The sequence below is a fragment of the Ambystoma mexicanum genome, chromosome 3q (genome assembly GCF_040938575.1).
Source record: "Ambystoma mexicanum isolate Mex_15411 chromosome 3q, UKY_AmexF1_1, whole genome shotgun sequence".
Classification (NCBI taxonomy): domain Eukaryota; kingdom Metazoa; phylum Chordata; class Amphibia; order Caudata; family Ambystomatidae; genus Ambystoma; species Ambystoma mexicanum.
In genome coordinates this window covers 1,196,568,952-1,196,587,201 of record NC_090926.1, presented here as the reverse complement: position 1 = coordinate 1,196,587,201, position 18,250 = coordinate 1,196,568,952, and the positions used below count along the sequence as shown (strand labels likewise).

Here is an 18,250-nt window from a genome sequence, read left to right as displayed (position 1 = left end):
TGAGACGTATACCTCCCAGCAGTTAAATATTATTACAGAGAATTGAACATAATCAAGGAATCTGGAGGAGTTTAACTGCCACCAGTATATATTTAAAAACGTGAAGGGTACTTATTAGAAATAAATGTTTCATCACCAACATGATTGTTGCCCTCCTAGTCCATAGCTCCCTTTCCTCAATGCTTCCGGAATATTGGCCCCATTGTCGATGGAGGCAAAGCTTTTCTGCACAACAACATTTTTAATAAAAAAGCGAAAAAAGAGTAAAGCTGGAGTGGACTTGGGGCCCCGCTTGGACCAAGCACCACCGCTCCCGTCTCCACCCCCAAAAATGAATGAGCAACACCCACAACACACGGTATGATCACTGAGATGTCAAGACAGGGAAGTGGTCAGACCACGACATGCAGCGAATTGCAGGAAGTAGTCAGACCTCCGAACGGGAGGGAGACCCAGGTATACCCATTTCCCATAGCGTGTCCTACCTGAAACTAAGGATAGAGATAGGAACGCCTTGGGTTGAACCACAGTCAGGGGGCATTATAATTGAAGTGGAAAGAGATGCACGCGAACAGCTGTTATCCGGTCATTTTTCCGATTTCTTTTTAGAAATACAATTATGTCGAAAACATTTTGCCGGATTTTATTTTTTCAAATGTCTTTTTTTTTAGTTTATAGTTTTTTTGTTTGTTTCATAAGTAAAAAAAGGGTTAAAAAAACGGGGATGGGGGGAATCCCCCATTTAAATTTTTTTTTTTTAAAAAAGACATTCGAAATATTTTTTTCAGTGAAATGTTTTCGACATAATGGCATTCGAAAAAATGTCTTTTGAAATAATCACTATAAACCCAAACAGCTATACCACAGGCCCAGGGAGCCCAAAGGTACAGGGAAAATGTTCTCCCCCTGCTTAATGGTGCCCAGGGACGCTATGGTGGCTGCACACCAGTATATGCCACGGGACAGAGCGGTGTAGACATCATTAGCCTGGACACAGGTTGTGGGTGCGGGTGTTTGAGGAGTCATCACCACAATATAGCCCAGCTAATAACCCACAATTCTCCACAGAATATATGAGTGAGAAAGTCCAGTAAGCAATCTGTCTAAAAAATGTAATCCCTCTACTTACACCTTTCTAAACTATAAACAAAACACAATCATTACTAGACAGCACAACAATCCCCAAGTGCGGCACCGAGGCAGCTATAGTGCATGGTATAAATATCCTTTGACATAACATAACATAACGTATGATGTGCATTCTTTTCGTCAAAAAGCACATTCGTCCGTCACAGTTAGTCATCAAGCTCACAGCACACATGTCATTTTCAATCGCCCATATAATATGTAAAGTTACGCTTACATAATTTCAGGGTATTCCATTCTCTTGATGTCACGGTGAAGAACCGCTCTGAACAACAGATCTCAGAAATAGAAACTAAGTTTTCTTATGTCCACTTTCTATACAGTGAATGTTATCAATTATTTGTGGGTATTTGATACATTGGGCCTCATTATAAGTAGGCCGGTCCGGAAACAACGGTGCCGGTAAGCTTACCGGCACCGTTGTTTCCAGACCGTCACGCTACATTTCTGGAGGGGGGGGTGCCCTCGCGCCAGGCAGGTCAGACCAGCCGGGCGAGATGGCACCTGCCCACAGAGTTTTCACTGAAGCACTGGCACTGTTAGCGACGATGCTGGTGCTACCGTGCACCCATTGCCATAGAGTCCTATGAGATTCTATTGGAATGGGGACTAACAAAATTACTGGCGCCTGACTTATCGGCTGTCGGACTTGGAATATCCCAGTGGCACTGGGAAGACAGGCGCGGGTAATTTTTTTACAGGTCCGGCCGCAACCCGCCAGTAGCACCGGCAGGGTTACCGCTGGACCCGTAATGAGGCCCATTGTCTCCTTCGAACTGTTGGTGTGGTTCATTCAAGGGCAAATAAAAATGTAAGCCTGTATTTAGTGATCTAAGGGAGAGAGGGGTAGGTTTCGTTTTTTGAGAAAAAATGCCAAAAAAATACAGACGTACAAGAGTGTCAAGAGTGTATGTTGGAACAATGGTGCATCAATGAACGCCAATTTTCAAACAGAATTTCTATAGATCCATCACTAGTTTGTGAGCTCCACCAAAGATGGTTGCTGATAGACTGAGACCACTTTAAAATGCTTCCTGAACCCTTTTTTGTTTTTTGTCGCTTTGGTGGCATAAACCACCTAATCTCACTCGTATTGTACATGTAAACAAAAAAGTAGAAAGGGGAGTTTGGAGCAGTGTATGACGTTGTCATGGCAACTTGCAGCTCATGCAAAAAACAAAGGGGGGTCTTGGGAGTCCCTCTGCCAGACATTAGTCCTGGTTACCAGAGCCTTACCCAGTGTCTTTATCTGGGTAAGGCTCTCGCAAACCAGTACTACTGTCTGGCAGAGAGACTCCCAGGACCCCCCTTATTAATTTGCATAATTTAAGTAGCTTTGGGTCTCACCCTAAATTACTTGGGGAATCCAGACGTGGACCCCTTGCTCATTATTCTTAGAGAGGCACAGCTCCACCCTACTGATGAGGTCCAATCAGACCGAAACACGTGTCCGGGGTTGCTGTTGGTACTCTTGTCCAGAGGAGAATTGCCTAGCATTTCGGTGCTGGACAGCCCCAGGGCAGGACAAAGACTGATATGTTTTGGACATTTCTCCTCTGTGAAAGATAGTGAGCTCAACCAGGATTAATGTCTGGCAGAGAGACTGCCAGTACCCCCTTGTTAATTTGCATAATTTAAGTAGCTTTGTGTCTCACCTTAAGCTACTTGGGGAATCCAGACGTGGACCCCTTGCTCACTATTCTTAGAGAGGCACAGCTCCACCCTAGTGATGAGGTCCAACCAGACAGAAACACATGTGTTGGGTTGCTGTTGGTACTCTCAGATAGTGAGCTAAAGAATCTGGGTAAGGCTCTCGCAACCAGGACTAATGTCTGGCAGAGAGACTCCCAGGACCCTCCTTGTTAACTTGCAGCTCATGGCAATGAAATGCCCGAAGCACCATCTTGGCCTTGACTCTCTCGCTCACGTCTGCCGGCCAACTGCAGTTGGTCGGAGCAAAATTATTACACTTAAGTATATGCTGGTTATTGTTTTCCTTTGCATGCACCAATGCTTTTTGTCAGTGGAACTTCTTGGGACTACGTTTAAAGTCCCCTACAGAGTGATCTATTTTCTAGCTGAAGCCATTTGCAGCCTGATGCTGTTTCTGGCGTTCCCAGCATGTGCATGACGTGCTCCTACCTGGGGGAGCATGGGCACTGTGGAGGTAGCGTGCTGCATATTCTGATCCGGCCTGTGGCACAGAGTTAGTGCGGCCGTTAACCACAACAACTTGTTAATTAATGTAACATTTGCAATTGTCCTTTCATATTTACTTAACATCCGGAAGTTGGATCTTCCTTTCACTTGATGATAACCATTTGTCAGGGTTCTCTGGGGCTCTGTAGGGTTGTGTAATACGTGTTGTTGTTTTCTATGTGATTGGGTCTGTTTTGTCTGGCCTTAAGTAATATCTGCAGAGTGTGGACAGTCTCCCAAGCCAAGATGGTGGTTTTCACTTAGCACCCTGATTGGCTGGGGAGACACAAAGGACAGTGGCTGGGCATTCTAAACTGCACTTTGTATCGGCAGATGACCATTCTTTACTATGTGATCTCTGATAAGCACTTTACTGGTCCTCTGCAACTCACTCCATGGCACCCCCCGGGAATCACTCAGCACTTACCCACCTTTTCCTTCTCCCTTCTCTCTCTGCACATGCATGATCCGAATGCTCACAAGGCCTCGTAGGACCACCTCTATCCTGTTCATTATTTTATTCTATTCCTTTGTCCCATGTTCCCTTCCATTGTCCTGTGGGTGCTTTGAAACACAATTGCTTGCTGTATAAGCGCCTTACAAATGCACAATAAATAAATAAATAAAATGAGGAAGATGGTCAGACCCCAGGATGGTTCTGGGACAGTTCTGAAGGCTCCCAAGGGCAGGATCCTGAATCAGGGGTTGAGAATGGGCGTTTCCACTGCTCCAGGGGTCAAAGCACTGAGGAAGTCCTTCTGGAGATCAGCAAAGGAGCAGGGCCTTGCCAGGATGGTTGATGAAGACAATGGTGGATGGCTGCACCAATGAGTACAGGGTCTTCAGTGGGATGCTCTTCTTCGTAGGGTTTGTGGCTCTAATGACAATGAATGTCTTCAAAAGTCTTCCTTTTATCAAAAATTCGAGCTGGAACTGGCCTCAGGACCACAAATGTTAAGGATCTGCGCCATTCAAACTGGCAGTGGATGTCCAATTAAGGACAGCCTCTGGGGACCGCATCTGTCCAACAACAAACACACTATTTGTTTAATGTATTCTTTATTACGTGCCGTAGCCCGTGGGCATCAGAGCACTAAAAGAGGGACAGGCAAGTACATCCTACTAAAAAAGAAAGGCTAGGCGAGTATTTCAGTTGAAGAATATAGTATTCAAGTGCTTATGAAAAAATTAACACATTATTTTCCCTACGTAAAACCACTGGCAAAGTAGCTTGGACTGGAAAAGAGCAGCCTTTTCCTCTGGCACACTTACTTCTGGGGCAGGTTAGATGCGGTTCTATGTCATTTTGCTGACATTTGTTTTTTCAATGGATTTTTTACCGAAAAAAAATCATCAAATTATTTCTTTTTGATTTTGGGGTGGGAGGTCGCCCACAAACCCCCATTTTCCCAAGTTATTTTGCCCAACCTGACCCCCTCCCAACCACTTTTAAAACCTCATCACCCCATATGTATTTCGATGATTTTTTCAGATGGAATTTTTTCAGTAAAAATTCCATAGTAAAACCACTCGTCGGCAAAAGGACATCATACCGTTAGATGCATAGCGTTGTTTAACCGAGTGACTCATGTCATTTGGTATTGTACAAAACTCTGACGTAGATATGACAGTGCAAGTTGCAACCGGTAGCCAATGCAGGTCCCTCCGATGTGTAGAGATGTTTTTCTTCCTAGATACATTTTTAACAATGCGAACAGCATCCTTTTGCAGAATCTGTAGTTTTTACTTAAGTTTTTACTAGCACCGCTCAGTAGAGCGCTGCAATATTCAAGCCTAGGCATTTTAGTTGCTCTTACCAACGTTACACAATTTGTAGTAGAGACATATGGCGTGACTAACCGCAACAATCTCAGGTGATATTGAGAAATTTTCACCAAATTGTTCACCTGGGCATCTGCCCCCAGAGAAGGTTAAAAAATAACTCATAGGGTGTTGACCTTATTAGATACATTGATGCAGTGGTGATCAATGGAGAACTGAAATACTGAGCTTCCAATTTAGCTCTTGCCAGGGCTGAGCCAAACATAAGAAACTCAGTCTTTGCGCCATTGAGGCAAAGCCGATTAGTTGTCATCTAGGCCTGAAATGCCTCATAGATGTAGGGAATGTTCTCAGCGGCCTTGTCGTAGTTCCCACTTAGCTCAATAATGAGCTGAGTATCATCAGCATAGTTGGTAAACTGTGTTCCCATGTTCTCGAGTAGATCACCCAAGGAACGGATATACACATTAAAAAGTGCCGGAGAAAAGCATGCGCCTTGAGGCACGCAACAGGTATCAATGTTGGCTCTGAGGTATAACATGATCTGAAATGATATAGCATTTATAACGCGCCTATACACAAGTGTTTCAAGGCGCGATGAGGCAAGGGAGGGGGAAACAAAGGGAAGACAGAACAACAATCCTACTAGGCCAGGAATCATTCAGATCATGCAGGTGCATGGGGAGGGGAAAAGGGAAAAGTGTGTGGGGAAGGCAGAGGGGAAAGTGCAGTACATGGGATAGTAGAATAAAATAAAATAAATAGAAACGCCCACTGGTGGCAAGTGCAAGGTAAGTGCAGACATAAGTGCTGGTCGGGGGACTGTAGGGATACAGAAAACAGTCCCCAGGTGCAGGGGTTGCAGGGAGGCAGTGCAGGTGGGCAACTGGTGGGGCCTGGGCCCGAGAATCAGAAAGGGTGGTCAGGTAACCAGTGCCATTTCTGCCAGGAATTTAGCAGGAGAGAGAAAGCAGAAGCAAAGAGGAAGGTTTTGAGGTGCTTCCGGAACCAGAGATGGTTCTCCTCAAGTTTCATGGAGGCAGGAAGGCTGTTCAAGAGGGAGGCCGCTGCCGAAGAGAGAGATCTACCAACTCGTTGCTTGGAGAAGCGACTGACCCTGAGGGAGTTGGATGCGGATGAGCGAAGAGCTCGGGAAGGAAGATATTTAGGAAGAGAGAGTTGAAGGTATTGCGGCCCCAGACCCCAGAAGGCCTTGTGGAGAATGCAGAGGGTTTTGAACTTAATCCTCGTAGCCACTGGGAGCCAGTGAAGAGATTTCAGTCCTGGAGAGATACGATCCCTGGGCTTGAGGCCAAGGACAAGTCTCGCAGTGCTGTTCTTGATCAGTTGCAGAGGGCTGAGAGTAGAGGCAGACAGATTTAGATAGAGGCTGTTACAATAGTCCATCTTAGAAAGAACCAGGGCTCTGGAGACAGTGAGCTTTTGGGGGAAGGAGAGGAAAGGAACAGAACAGCACCCTATACCTGAAAGAACAGTGATAAGCTTCTCATGATCCACAAGATCGAAGGCTGCCCATGAATCTAATAACATTGGCTGCCCTGACTTGTGCTAGGGAGAATTCTCAGAAATGTGATAATTCCCTTCTATCTTAGAGACCCCAGCTCTTTTTCTGGACCTAAGCACTTTTAATTTTTATCCTGGAGAGAGTGAGACCTTTTTCCCACTCTCTCATGTATTTTTCTTTGATTTGAACACTGTTTCTTTTGGTTTTGGAGTCTGACAAATTCAATAGGCATCTTCTTTTTACATTGTGGCACACAGCACCTTCAGTGCAGAGGCACAGGAAAGTCTTTCAGATTTCCCAAAGGTTTAAATGCCTTCTCTTGGTTAAACTACTGTTTCCAGGACTAGTGAAGTGAAATTGACTTTACTTACATTTGTAACTTTGTAGAAACAGCACACACTAACACGCTATCGTACAGTAGCGTGCTGGAGGGGTTACTTAGTATTCCCTTTGTCTTGTTTCTAATGTAACAATTAATGGCTGGTGGCAGTGGTTTACTTTTTTCTATCATTGAGTGTTTCTACCGCGGGCTGCAATTGCAGCTGCAGAAAAGCACCCATCGGTGCCCGTTTTGTCAAACGCCAGTTCTTATTGGAAAGGTCCTTCTTGAGATTTACTCTGCGCACCAAACCAGGTTTGGTCCCTTCTTTTAGTCTTTGATGGGGTTCACTGCTAAGGCCCGCCTCTGGCTCCAGGGTGTCTGGCAGGGCAGGAAGCAAGGCAGGTGCCCGAAACTCCCTGTGCTTAATCCCCTTGGTTACAGGAATGCACCCAAAGGTGATTGGCTGGCTGCCTGTCCTTGGAGGACAGCCACCCTGCTGTGTGATTGACAGCTAGGCTGCAAATGAATGGGAGAAACTAGCATAAAAAGGTGAGGTCTTTTGCTTGGAAGGCAGAGTCGAGCACTAGATGAAGGAATCTGAAGAAGAACTTGGAAGAGACACCTACTGCAACTCCTGGACCATTGGTTTGCCCGGTGAAGCCCTGCTGCAGTGCTGAATCTCAGAATTCGCCCTTGACTAGAGAATCCCTGCAAGGATGACTTCTCCCCTTGGGTTGGTGGGCCAATCAACCCCAAAGTGAACTGGTCTGGACATCCTCTCGAAGCTGGCTGTACTTCCATTGCTGCTGCAGGAACCGATTGCCAGGGAGAGGAACAACTGAATCGAGTGTCTGGTTTTTAAGTCAGACCCAAGCTACAGTAAGATCCTCCGAACTCCCATGAAGCAGGACTGACCAAGCCTGAGCGACCTCAACCGAGTGCTGGAACTCAGATGCGAGGAAAGCCCATAAGGTATCCGAGAATCGCAGTGGTGCTATTCACAAGAAGCTGAAACGACGAAGTGCTGCTTATCTGAAGTTTGCCCATTGCTGCCGCCGACCTTCAAACTGTAGTGCAGGAGTCACAAGACGCCCTCCCTTTTGACTAATGCCCAGGAACAACAGTATCTGCCATACTACAACTAGAACAGTAGCCAGCTGGAACCAATTTCTTCAGACTTAAAGTATTGTAAACTAAGAGGTACTTGCCTCTCGTAGTGTAGCCTTGCTAGCTCTCAGTTGAGACTTGTTTTGGTTGCTTTTGCAGAGTTGCTTACAGCTTTGCCCCTCACAAGTCTGCCAGCTTGCGGCCCAACAGTGATTTCATTTTCTACAAAGACTTCTAAAACATTGTGCAAGACTTTGTACTTACCTTCAAGAAGTGCTTCAGCTCCTCTAGACTTTGCTCAGTTGACATTGGCTGTCCTGGCTCCCTGAAAGACTCTTCTATCCTCTGACTGTGTGCTTTAACTATCCCTCAACAACAGTCACACATTCTATAACTTGTATAGCTGGGAAAGGGTTAATTTACATTGCATTGGGTGTTCGATAAGTATTATCCCGCTTAAGAATATTTGTTAACCTTAGTTCACGCATTGCCCAGAGACAGATGTGGATGTGTTGCAGTTCATTTGGTCTGCAAATGGAAAAAGCCAGGCGCAACGTCAAAGAAGCAGTGTGTGCTTTTGTTCAAGATGTTGGCATGCCATTGTTTCATAATGAGAACATTACATTTGATAGGGCCAACATTTTTTGGCGAGATATAGTCCATCTTACTAATTACTTTTGAATAAGGGAACATTTCCTTCACCTTTCCCAATGTTTTCTTCATTGCAAACTGCAATTAAATTCCAGTCACGTTCCCCAAACTGTTCCCTCCACAATGAACAATAATAATGTCTGGTTGTTTCAATTCAACCATAGTTGCACAAAATGGGAGCAAGTCCACCCACTTCATGGCTCGCACTCCATATCAGAACACTTCCAATTCAGGGAATCCAAGATTTGTGGCTATTCTACAATGCTCAGAATACACCTTCAACCAATGAACACAGGAGTCTCCCAAAATCCAAACACTCTGCCTGTTGAAAGACATTGCCAGGGCTATTTTCAATCTTCTCACAACTCCTACTAACAAAACTCCTGCTACCCTCTCTTCTTGTACACCACACCCAGGAAACCTGATTGGCTGATCCTCTGATGTCCGCGGACACCCACGACTGTCAGCGGTCTCCACATTGCCCTTTCCTTGACAGGCAACCTTAAAAGACCCAGATGAGGCACGTGGTGGGTGGAAAATGCAACACAATTTAAGTTATTTAATCTTTAATCTTTAGTGGTGGCTCTGAAAAGAACCTTCTTTTGGGGGATTTGTTAACAAACACCTTTTTTTTTCTTTTTATGTACAGTAGTACTGTACACTCTACATCTTCATTTACAATTTCCTTACAGGAACTTTTTTAATGCATTCCTAACATTGTAAAGGAACATTGTATTTCCGACATATGTGAAGTGAACTCCATCTTGACAAATAAAATCACACCATCAGAACTTATATTGTCATTCTCAAAAGATGACATTCCTGCAGTATATAAACAAGCAGCTACAGCTTTATTGACAAGCTGTCTTGATTCTTCAATTTGATGACTGAAAATGTTTTTTGGACATCTCCATGTTTGCATCTGATCTATTTCAGAAAACAATAATCTTAGCAGCAGGAAACAGCTGCATTAGGCTTCTAAAGAAATCTTCAGGGCAGCCTGCAAAGACACCGGAGTCACAAACCCCAAACTATCCCCTCTACAATGCACAATCACAATGTCTGGACATTTAAAGTGAGCCATACCCTCACAGAATGAAAACAAGCTTGACCAGTTTAAGCCACAAATTGCATGCCACAAAACTTCCACTTCTGCCAATCCAATTTTCCCAATGATGCCATGTGTTACAGCATACACCTTCAATGACTGAATTGAATAGTCCCATGAATCCACACAGTCTGCTTTCTCAAACACATAGCTATAGCCATTATCAGTGCTCTCACAACTCCTGCAAACAAAACTCCTGCTTCCCTCTCTTCCTATACACCACACCCAGCAAACCTGATTGGCGAATCCCCACAGTCCCCTTTCCATGCCAGGCATCCACAAAAGACCTGGATGTGGCACGTGCCATCCGCGGATACCGCAGTGTCTGCGGACCCCGTAACACAGGGGTAGCTCTTCTACCCTTTTCACTTCCATGTTCTCAACACTCCCTCATTGGCTGCTTTCAAAGAGTCCCACATCCATCCACCAATCACATCCAAAACCTCTACACCTAACCCTGTCATCTCATTTCAACACTTCAGATGTACACTTGAACTCTCAGAGTACATATCCCCTGTTAATGAAATGCATCTGCATCAGAAACTACTGTGCAACTGTCCAAGATTTCAATTTCCAGATTCAACAAGATCTGCATCTAACAAAACACAGGAAAAAAGGTGGTTGTTCCCAGAATTTAGGGAACTCCCATCCCCTGCACACTATCTAGTATCTGTACAAACAGATCAGCAAGTAAGAAGATTTTGATAATAATATGCACAAAATTTCCAAATAGTAATCAGTGACAATTGATCAATATAGTTGAATGATAATCTCACAAAAATTCATAAATGTATTAACATTGTTGTGTATAATACAGCCCAACGCGTTTCAAGTTGTTTCCCTCTTCTTCAGGGGCATTAGCAAATTACATTTTCTACAAAAACAAAGAAATATGTTTGTCTTAGTATGTTAGATACAATCATGTTTATGTACAATTCAAAAACATTCTGCAGCGATCAATAACCGCAAATTATATAAGCTAATTGGTCCATTTGAGACAAGAACTACATATATATATAACAGTAAACTGAAATCATTCTTCCCACAGTTTGTTGCCTAAGAAACCTTTTGGAAAATAGGATTAGTGTAATATGTACTAGAGTAGCTAACAACTCAGAGTTCTGTATCAAGGTAAGTAAATTAGGGCAAATTCCTGTACTCAGAGGTGGCAATAGAGCCCAAAGATAGTGAGAAAACTTACCATCCACGATGGGATGATGGGATGCTAATAAGGTTAGATGAGGTAGTAGTTGGTCTGAGTGTGCGGGCCTGTAGGGGCCATCACAGGTCTAGGGATAAGATTTAAAGATAGAAAACAAGTTCTAGTAAAAGAAAGCTCATGACTAAAGGTAACGGTTTTTAAGAGATGTATCTCCTTTAAGAAAAGAAGAGACTTAAATGCAGTCATAGGAAGTAATACTTCAAAGTATTAGCCACCCCAGTTGAGAGGTCCAATAAGTTGGTGTCTTCAGAATACCATTTAGTACAGAGGCGTGTGATTGTACTGAATTCAACTAAAAGAGGAATATATCAAGAAAAAAATCAAATAAGTTAACTCAATTGAGAAGGTACCTCCATGAATTTCTTAAGAGTGTAGGATAACTTACTTGTGAATAGAAGTCTGAGGTCAGAAGGGCGTTATGGTAGGTCGCATCTGCCAGACTAGGATGTGACTCTATACTGATCTCTGTCTGTTTAAGTAATGCCTGCGCGGTGACGCGAAAGCATGCATGCGCGGCAGTATTTCGTTGTATTGCGCATGTGCGCCAATCTCTAAAAGGTACTGTGAGCTATGCGTCATAACAATGACGCAAGAGAAGTTCATGCGTGGTGAACGTCAAAACAAATGACGAAACCACGCGCATGCGCTGTTTGAAAAAAGTCGCGTATGATAGTAGGCAGGCCTGGATTGCACGAACCAGGGAAAAAGAGGAAATCATAGATGTAGATACCTAATCGTCAAGAAAAAGTTACAGGAGCCATGAATGCTACTCTGGCAAGGGTACCAATAGATACTGATCATGGAACCTGTCTGTTACCATCTCTAAATGAATTTGAACAAGTGTTGTTAGTTAAGAAACCTCTGAGATATTGTTATTAAAATTAGCTGTTCCGATATGGATGCACATTTTAATTTTGTGTGATAAAATATCAATGGCAAGATTTGAAAAAACGATTACATAATCACCATTTTATGCTTATTTCGTGATCCTCAATCTTAGCTTCCTTTGAGAACCTAGTATACAGTCCATGCATAAAGTACATATGGTAAATACCATACAAATTATAAAATATCATAATCAGCAATTCCTGTATTGTTCGAAATAATCTGAACTTTACATATAGTACATAATATATAGTACATACAAACAAACTTTTTAGGTCCATATCATAACTGGTGATTTTTAGATGAGAAAAAATTGTTCACATACATCTGACTGAGCAGACTAACGGGAATTTAGAAAATTCAAAAGGTGTTATTTTTTTAAAAAAATATAGAGATTAATTCTACAGTCACAGTGTGTATGTCAGTTTTAAACAGGCTAAATCTTTCACAGAAAGGGCCCAAAGTAAAAATCTTCATTCATCCCCAAAGGGGAAAGTGAGTCGAGGCAATGAATCCAAAAAAGTTCTCTTTGAGCGAGGATTTTCTGTAAATCCCCTCCTCTTGGGAGTGGGTGCACCACTTCTAATATTACCACTCTCATTTGCGGAATCGTATGTTTATGGTCTCGAAAGTGTCTATAGACTGGAGATTTTGTATTCTTGGTACGGATGTTTGATTTGTGTTCCGTCCATCTTTCTTTTGCCTTTCTTGCTGTTTTCCCGACAGTATTTTCCGCAGGGACATTTTAGGGCATAAATTACATTTTTAGAGTCACAAGTAGCGTATTGTTTTAATGGTATTTTCTTCCCAGTATTCCCATGACGAATATGATCTCCCTTTGTAACATTGGAACAGTGTTGACAATTCAGACACAGGTAAGTTTCATTTTTTGGTTTGTTGAGAAAAGATGGAGTAGTGGGTTTGTTCTTTTCAGCTTTAATCAATTTATCTCTGAAGTTCATGCCCCTTTTGTAGGCAAGCATTGGTGGTTCTGGAAACAGCTGATTCAATTGTGGATCTGATTTTATAATATCCCAAATCTTGTGGATAATCTGTTTTATCTGAAAACTCTGGCTTGAGTATTTTAATGTGTGTATTAGATTTGTTTTTGTTTCTTTTGTTTTGATGTCCAGTAAGTCCACTCTGCTCTGTGCTTCTGTTCTCAGTATGGCTTTATCAATGATTTTCACTTCGAAATTTCTGTCCTTGAATCTCGACTTCATGATTGTATATTCTTCTTGAAGTTTGCTAGCTTCTGAGGTGATCCTTTTTAGTCGAAGAAGCTGACTGTATGGTAGATTTTCCTTTAGATCTTTCGGATGAAAGCTGTGAAAGTGTAAGATGCTATTGACATCGGTTGGTTTTCTGTAAATTTGTGTTTTTAGACCAGAGTTGGTAATCTCTATAGTGACATCAAGAAAGTTGACAGTTGGTTTGCCTATTTCTATTGTTAACTTAATCCTGTCGTTGCAGTTGTTAAGATAATTCCAAAAACATTTGAAGTTCAGATTTCGTTTCTCTCCATATCCCAAACACATTGTCAACGTATCTGTACCATCTCAGTATTTTGTGTTTCCAGGTAGGGTTTTCAAGAACAAAGGTACATTCAAAGTAATGCATAAATATGTTAGCATAAGGGGGAGCCACAGGGGACCCCATAGAGTTCCCGAAGTTTGCAAAAAATATTGTCCGTTGAATCTAAAATAGTTATTATAAAGAATAATGTTGATCAATTCAATCGCAAAAATCTTTTGTATCTTGATTTCTTGATGTTTAATTAAAAACCATTCTAGTGCATCGATTCCTTCATTATGCCGGATTGAAGTATACAAGCTACTTACATCCATTGTGAACAATAGTAGATTGGGGTCATCCATAACAAGATCTTTGATGTTTTGTAGGAAGTGAGTTGTGTCTTCCAAATAAGTATTTGTTTCTTGTTTTAGTGGTTGTAATGGAGGATGGAAGATGCTTTCTGTCCCTTCAACGATAGGTCTAAATGGTGGATCTGTTCTGTTTTATGAATTTTGGGAAGTCCATAAAATACAGGAGTTACCGGGTGGTTGTTTATCAGAAAGTTGCTCGTGTTTTCAGAAATCCAGTCCAATTTTTCAGCTTTCTCAATGGTCTTCTTAATGGTCTCTTTAATCTCATTAATAGGATCATGTTCAAGTTTAAGATAAGTATCTTGGCCTGCTTATGTTAATGATTTAGATAATTCTTCTATCGTAAGCAATATGAGGTCTAAGGAGCATTTGTTCAATATCTGCTCCCAGCGTTTTACAAATTCCAGGTTATATTTACACAATGTTGGCCGTAGATATATACATAGTCCTCTAGGGATCCTTTTAGCTTTAAAATATTGCGCCAAAGTCATGGCATGAAGTTTTTGAGCAATCTCTCTGCGTATGAGTCTTTTCCAGTCTTTGTATCAGATTTTGCGGATTATCTGTATTCAGCGTTTCTTTGCTAGTATCTTTGATACGGCCAAGTATCCTAATTGCTTGTTCCTCTGAAAAAGCCAGTGTGGTTGCAGATTTATCTGTGAGTGTGTTAATTTTAGAGAATGACATTACTCAATAGGTCATTTGAGGTGCGGGGGGAAGACACTCAACCTTGGCATCAAGGTTGGATATATAAAAGGAAAAAAGGTGGTAGTTCCCAAAATTTGGGGAACTCTCATCCCCTGCACACAAACAGATCAATAAGTAAGACGATTTTGATAATAATATGCACACAATTTTCAAATAGTAATCAGTGAAAATTGATCAATATAGTTTAAGGATAATCTCACAAAAATGTATAAATTTATTAACATTGTTGTGTATATATTTTGGGAACAACCCCGTTTTTTCCTTTTATATATATCCAACCTAGATGCCAAGGTTGAGTGTCTTCCCCCCGCACCTCAAATGACTCATAGCAAAACAAAAGAGGTGATTATTGGAAGGTTTAGAATAACTCTTAACCTCTGGCATTGCTCTGGGCAACCCTCCAGACCATCTTCGCCTGCCAAGTCATTACAGAAGGGGAAAGACCATATGTCAATCAGGCTTGGTCCCACCCCAAAAGGGGCAGTGCAGCCCAAACTGCTAGGTCACATCCCTTCTGCACAAGACCACAAGCATCCAAGTCTGATTTGCATATGGTTTTTCCCCTTTTGTAATGGCTTGGCAGGCGAAGAACGATGGTCTGGAGGGTTGCCCAGAGCAATGCCAGAGGTTATTCTAAACCTTCCAACCATCACCTCTTTTGTTTTGCTATTGTATTGATTCTAAACAGAATGAAACCACTAACTAAATTAATCAAATAGTTCAAAAAAGACTTTTAAACATGTGCAGTGTCAATATACAAACCTTTAAAAACTTCTGTAATGGTGAATGAATTCACACAAGCAGCACAGAACCATATTTCAATGAAGAAGCATATACACAAAGAATTGCCATATACAATAATGGTCGAGGGTATCAAATGGTTGAACACAACATTATGGCAAAAGAAACCCTTATAGAAAAACAGTTTGCAACAAACTTTGAAACAAATACTCCTTTCACCCAAACAAACCGTACAGTGTACAAATGTACATGCAGCTCAATATGTAATGCACATGGACAATCATTTAAATCTTTACGACAATTCCTCAATCAGTATGTGAAACTAAAAGACAAAGGTAAAATGAAAACTTTATAAACCATAGACCCTTGTCCAGTGCGCAGCCACACTAGTCTGAAAGGACATTAATTGGCCTGCATTTTAGGAACCGCTTGCAAAAACACTTTCCACCACAAAAAAATGTTAGCAAGACACTTTTTCACTATACGGAATCTTGTGCATCGACTATACTATGTGCAAATAGTCCTGCTCTAGAACTGCAAAATTTAAATAACATTCTCCTACATAGAACAGCCGCAAACTGCTTCAAGAAATACAACACATCCAACTAAATACTTTGGAACTGAAGGTGACTTAGAAAATTATGTACCTTCAGAAAACACTACCGAAAACCTCATAAACACCAACGTCATACTAAAGACATACAAAAAAGAAAGTTTCAGAATAAATCTGCTGAAATAGAAGACCAAATATGTGTCTGTTGTCGCAGAACATTTTATAAAAAAGATCACAAAAATAGTAGATCTAGCCTACAAAATAGAAGACAATGAAGAATCCCAATGGTTCCAATTAGCTTTATATCTAACAGCAGAAACTAAGGGGGTAATTCATAGAATTCTTCGCACAAGTGGCGCATGCGGCTGCCGCACAGTGTGCACGTGCGGCAGTCTGCGCCAGCCGCGTGCGCCAGATCCATTTCCGCGCACAGCGTATTCATGGATTTAAACATCCATAACCAGCCGTGACGCAGAGTGGTGCAGCGACCCTGCAGCAGCGCCAGTTACGCCCCCAACCCCTCCCCGTGCGCCATGAACAGCGCACAAATCCCATACATGGCGCACAGGCCAGTGGACCAGCATACAGCCCCCCAACCATGAATACGCCTGTAAAACTCCCCACGCACCCCTCCGAATACACGTACCCCGCTGCACTGGGAGAATCACACGCGATAGGCCCTGTGCGAGCGGGGTACGTGTATTTCGGGGGTGAGTGGGAAGTTTTTACACACGATTGGCCCTGTGCGAGCGGGGTACGTGTATTTCAGGGGTGCGCGGGGAGAATCACACACGATTGGCCCTGTGCGTGTGGGGTACATGTATTACGGGGGTGCACAGGAAGTTTTACACGCGATTGGCCTTGTGCGAGCGAGGTACGTGTATTACGGGGGTGCGCGGGGAGAATCACACGTGATTGGCCTGTGCGAGCGGGGTACGTGTATTTCGGGGGTGCGCACGATGTTTTACACGTGATTGGCCTTGTGCGAGCGGGGTACGTGTATTACGGGGTGCGCAGGGAGAATCACATGCGATAGGCCCTGTGCGAGCGGGGTATGTGTATTTCGGGGGTGCGCGGGAAGTTTTACACGCGATTGGCCTTGTGCGAGCGGGGTACATGTATTACGGGGGTGCGCGGGGAGAATCACACGCTATAGGTCCTGTGCGAGCGGGGTATGTGTATTTCGGGGGTGCACGGGAAGTTTTACACGCGATTGGCTCTGTGCGAGCGGGGTACGTGTATTTCGGGGGTGCGCAGGGAGAAGCCCACACGATTGGCCCTGTGCGAGCGGGGTACGTGTATTATGGGGTGCGCAGGAGGTTTTACACGTGATTGGCCTTGTGCGAATGGGGTACGTGTATTATGGGGTGCGCGGGGAGAATCACACGCGATTGGCCCTGTGCGAGCGGGGTACATGTATTTCGGGGGTGCACGGGAAGTTTTACACGCAATTGGCCTTGTGCGAGTGGGGTACATGTATTACAGGGGTGCGTGGGGCGAATCACACACGATAGGCCCTGTGCGAGCGGGTTACGTGTATTTCGGGGGGGTGTTGGAAGTTTTACACGCGATTGGGCTTGTGCGAGCGGGGTACGTGTATTACGGGGTGCACAGGGAGAATCACACGCGATTGGCCCTGTGCGAGCGGGGTACGCTTATTTGGAGGGGTGCACAGGAAGTTTTACAGGTGTATTTTACAGAAGCTCACTGTCTCCCGAGCCCTGGTTCTCTCGAAGCTGGACTACTGTAACAGCCTCTATCTTAATCTGCCTGCCTCCACTCTCCGCCCTCTGCAACTCATCCAGAACAGAACTGCGAGACTTGTCCTTGGCCTCAAGCCCAGGGACCGTATCTCTCCAGGACTGAAATCCCTACACTGGCTCCCAGTGGCTGCGAGGATAAAGTTCAAAACCCTCTGCATTGTCCACAAGGCCTTCTGGGGCCTGGGTCCTAAATACCTTCAACTCTCTCTTCCCAAATATCTTCCTTCCCGAGCCCTTCGCTCATCCGCCTCCAACTCCCTCAGGGTTAGCCGCTTCTCGAAGCAACGAGCTGGGGGTAGATCTCTCTCCGCGGCAGGGGCCTCCCTCTGGAACAGCCTTCCTGCCTCCCTGAAACTTGAGGAGAACCATCTCCGGTTCCGGAAGCACCTCAAAACCTTCCTCTTTGCTTCTGCTTTCCCTCTCCCACTCCCCTGCTGAGCGGCTAATTAATTTTCACTGAAGCTGCACTGATCCTGCAATTGGACCACTCTAAACGGCCTCGGTCCTGGGCCCTGCCACTCTCCACTTGCACTGATGCCCTGGAACCCCTTTGCACTGCAGGTCTGTCTCTGTATCCCTACAGCCCCCCCTCCCCCAGCACTTGTTCTGCACTTACCTCACACTTGCCACCAGCTGGCCATATTTATTTATT

General features: G+C 43.6%; 1 protein-coding gene across 2 annotated transcripts in view; it reads right to left on the bottom strand.

The window, feature by feature from the left end:
• The window catches only part of LOC138447740 (complement C3-like), a 2,843,165-nt gene that overhangs the window by 1,687,227 nt on the left and 1,137,688 nt on the right, over positions 1 to 18,250 (bottom strand). The gene's annotated exons all lie outside the window — the stretch shown is intronic.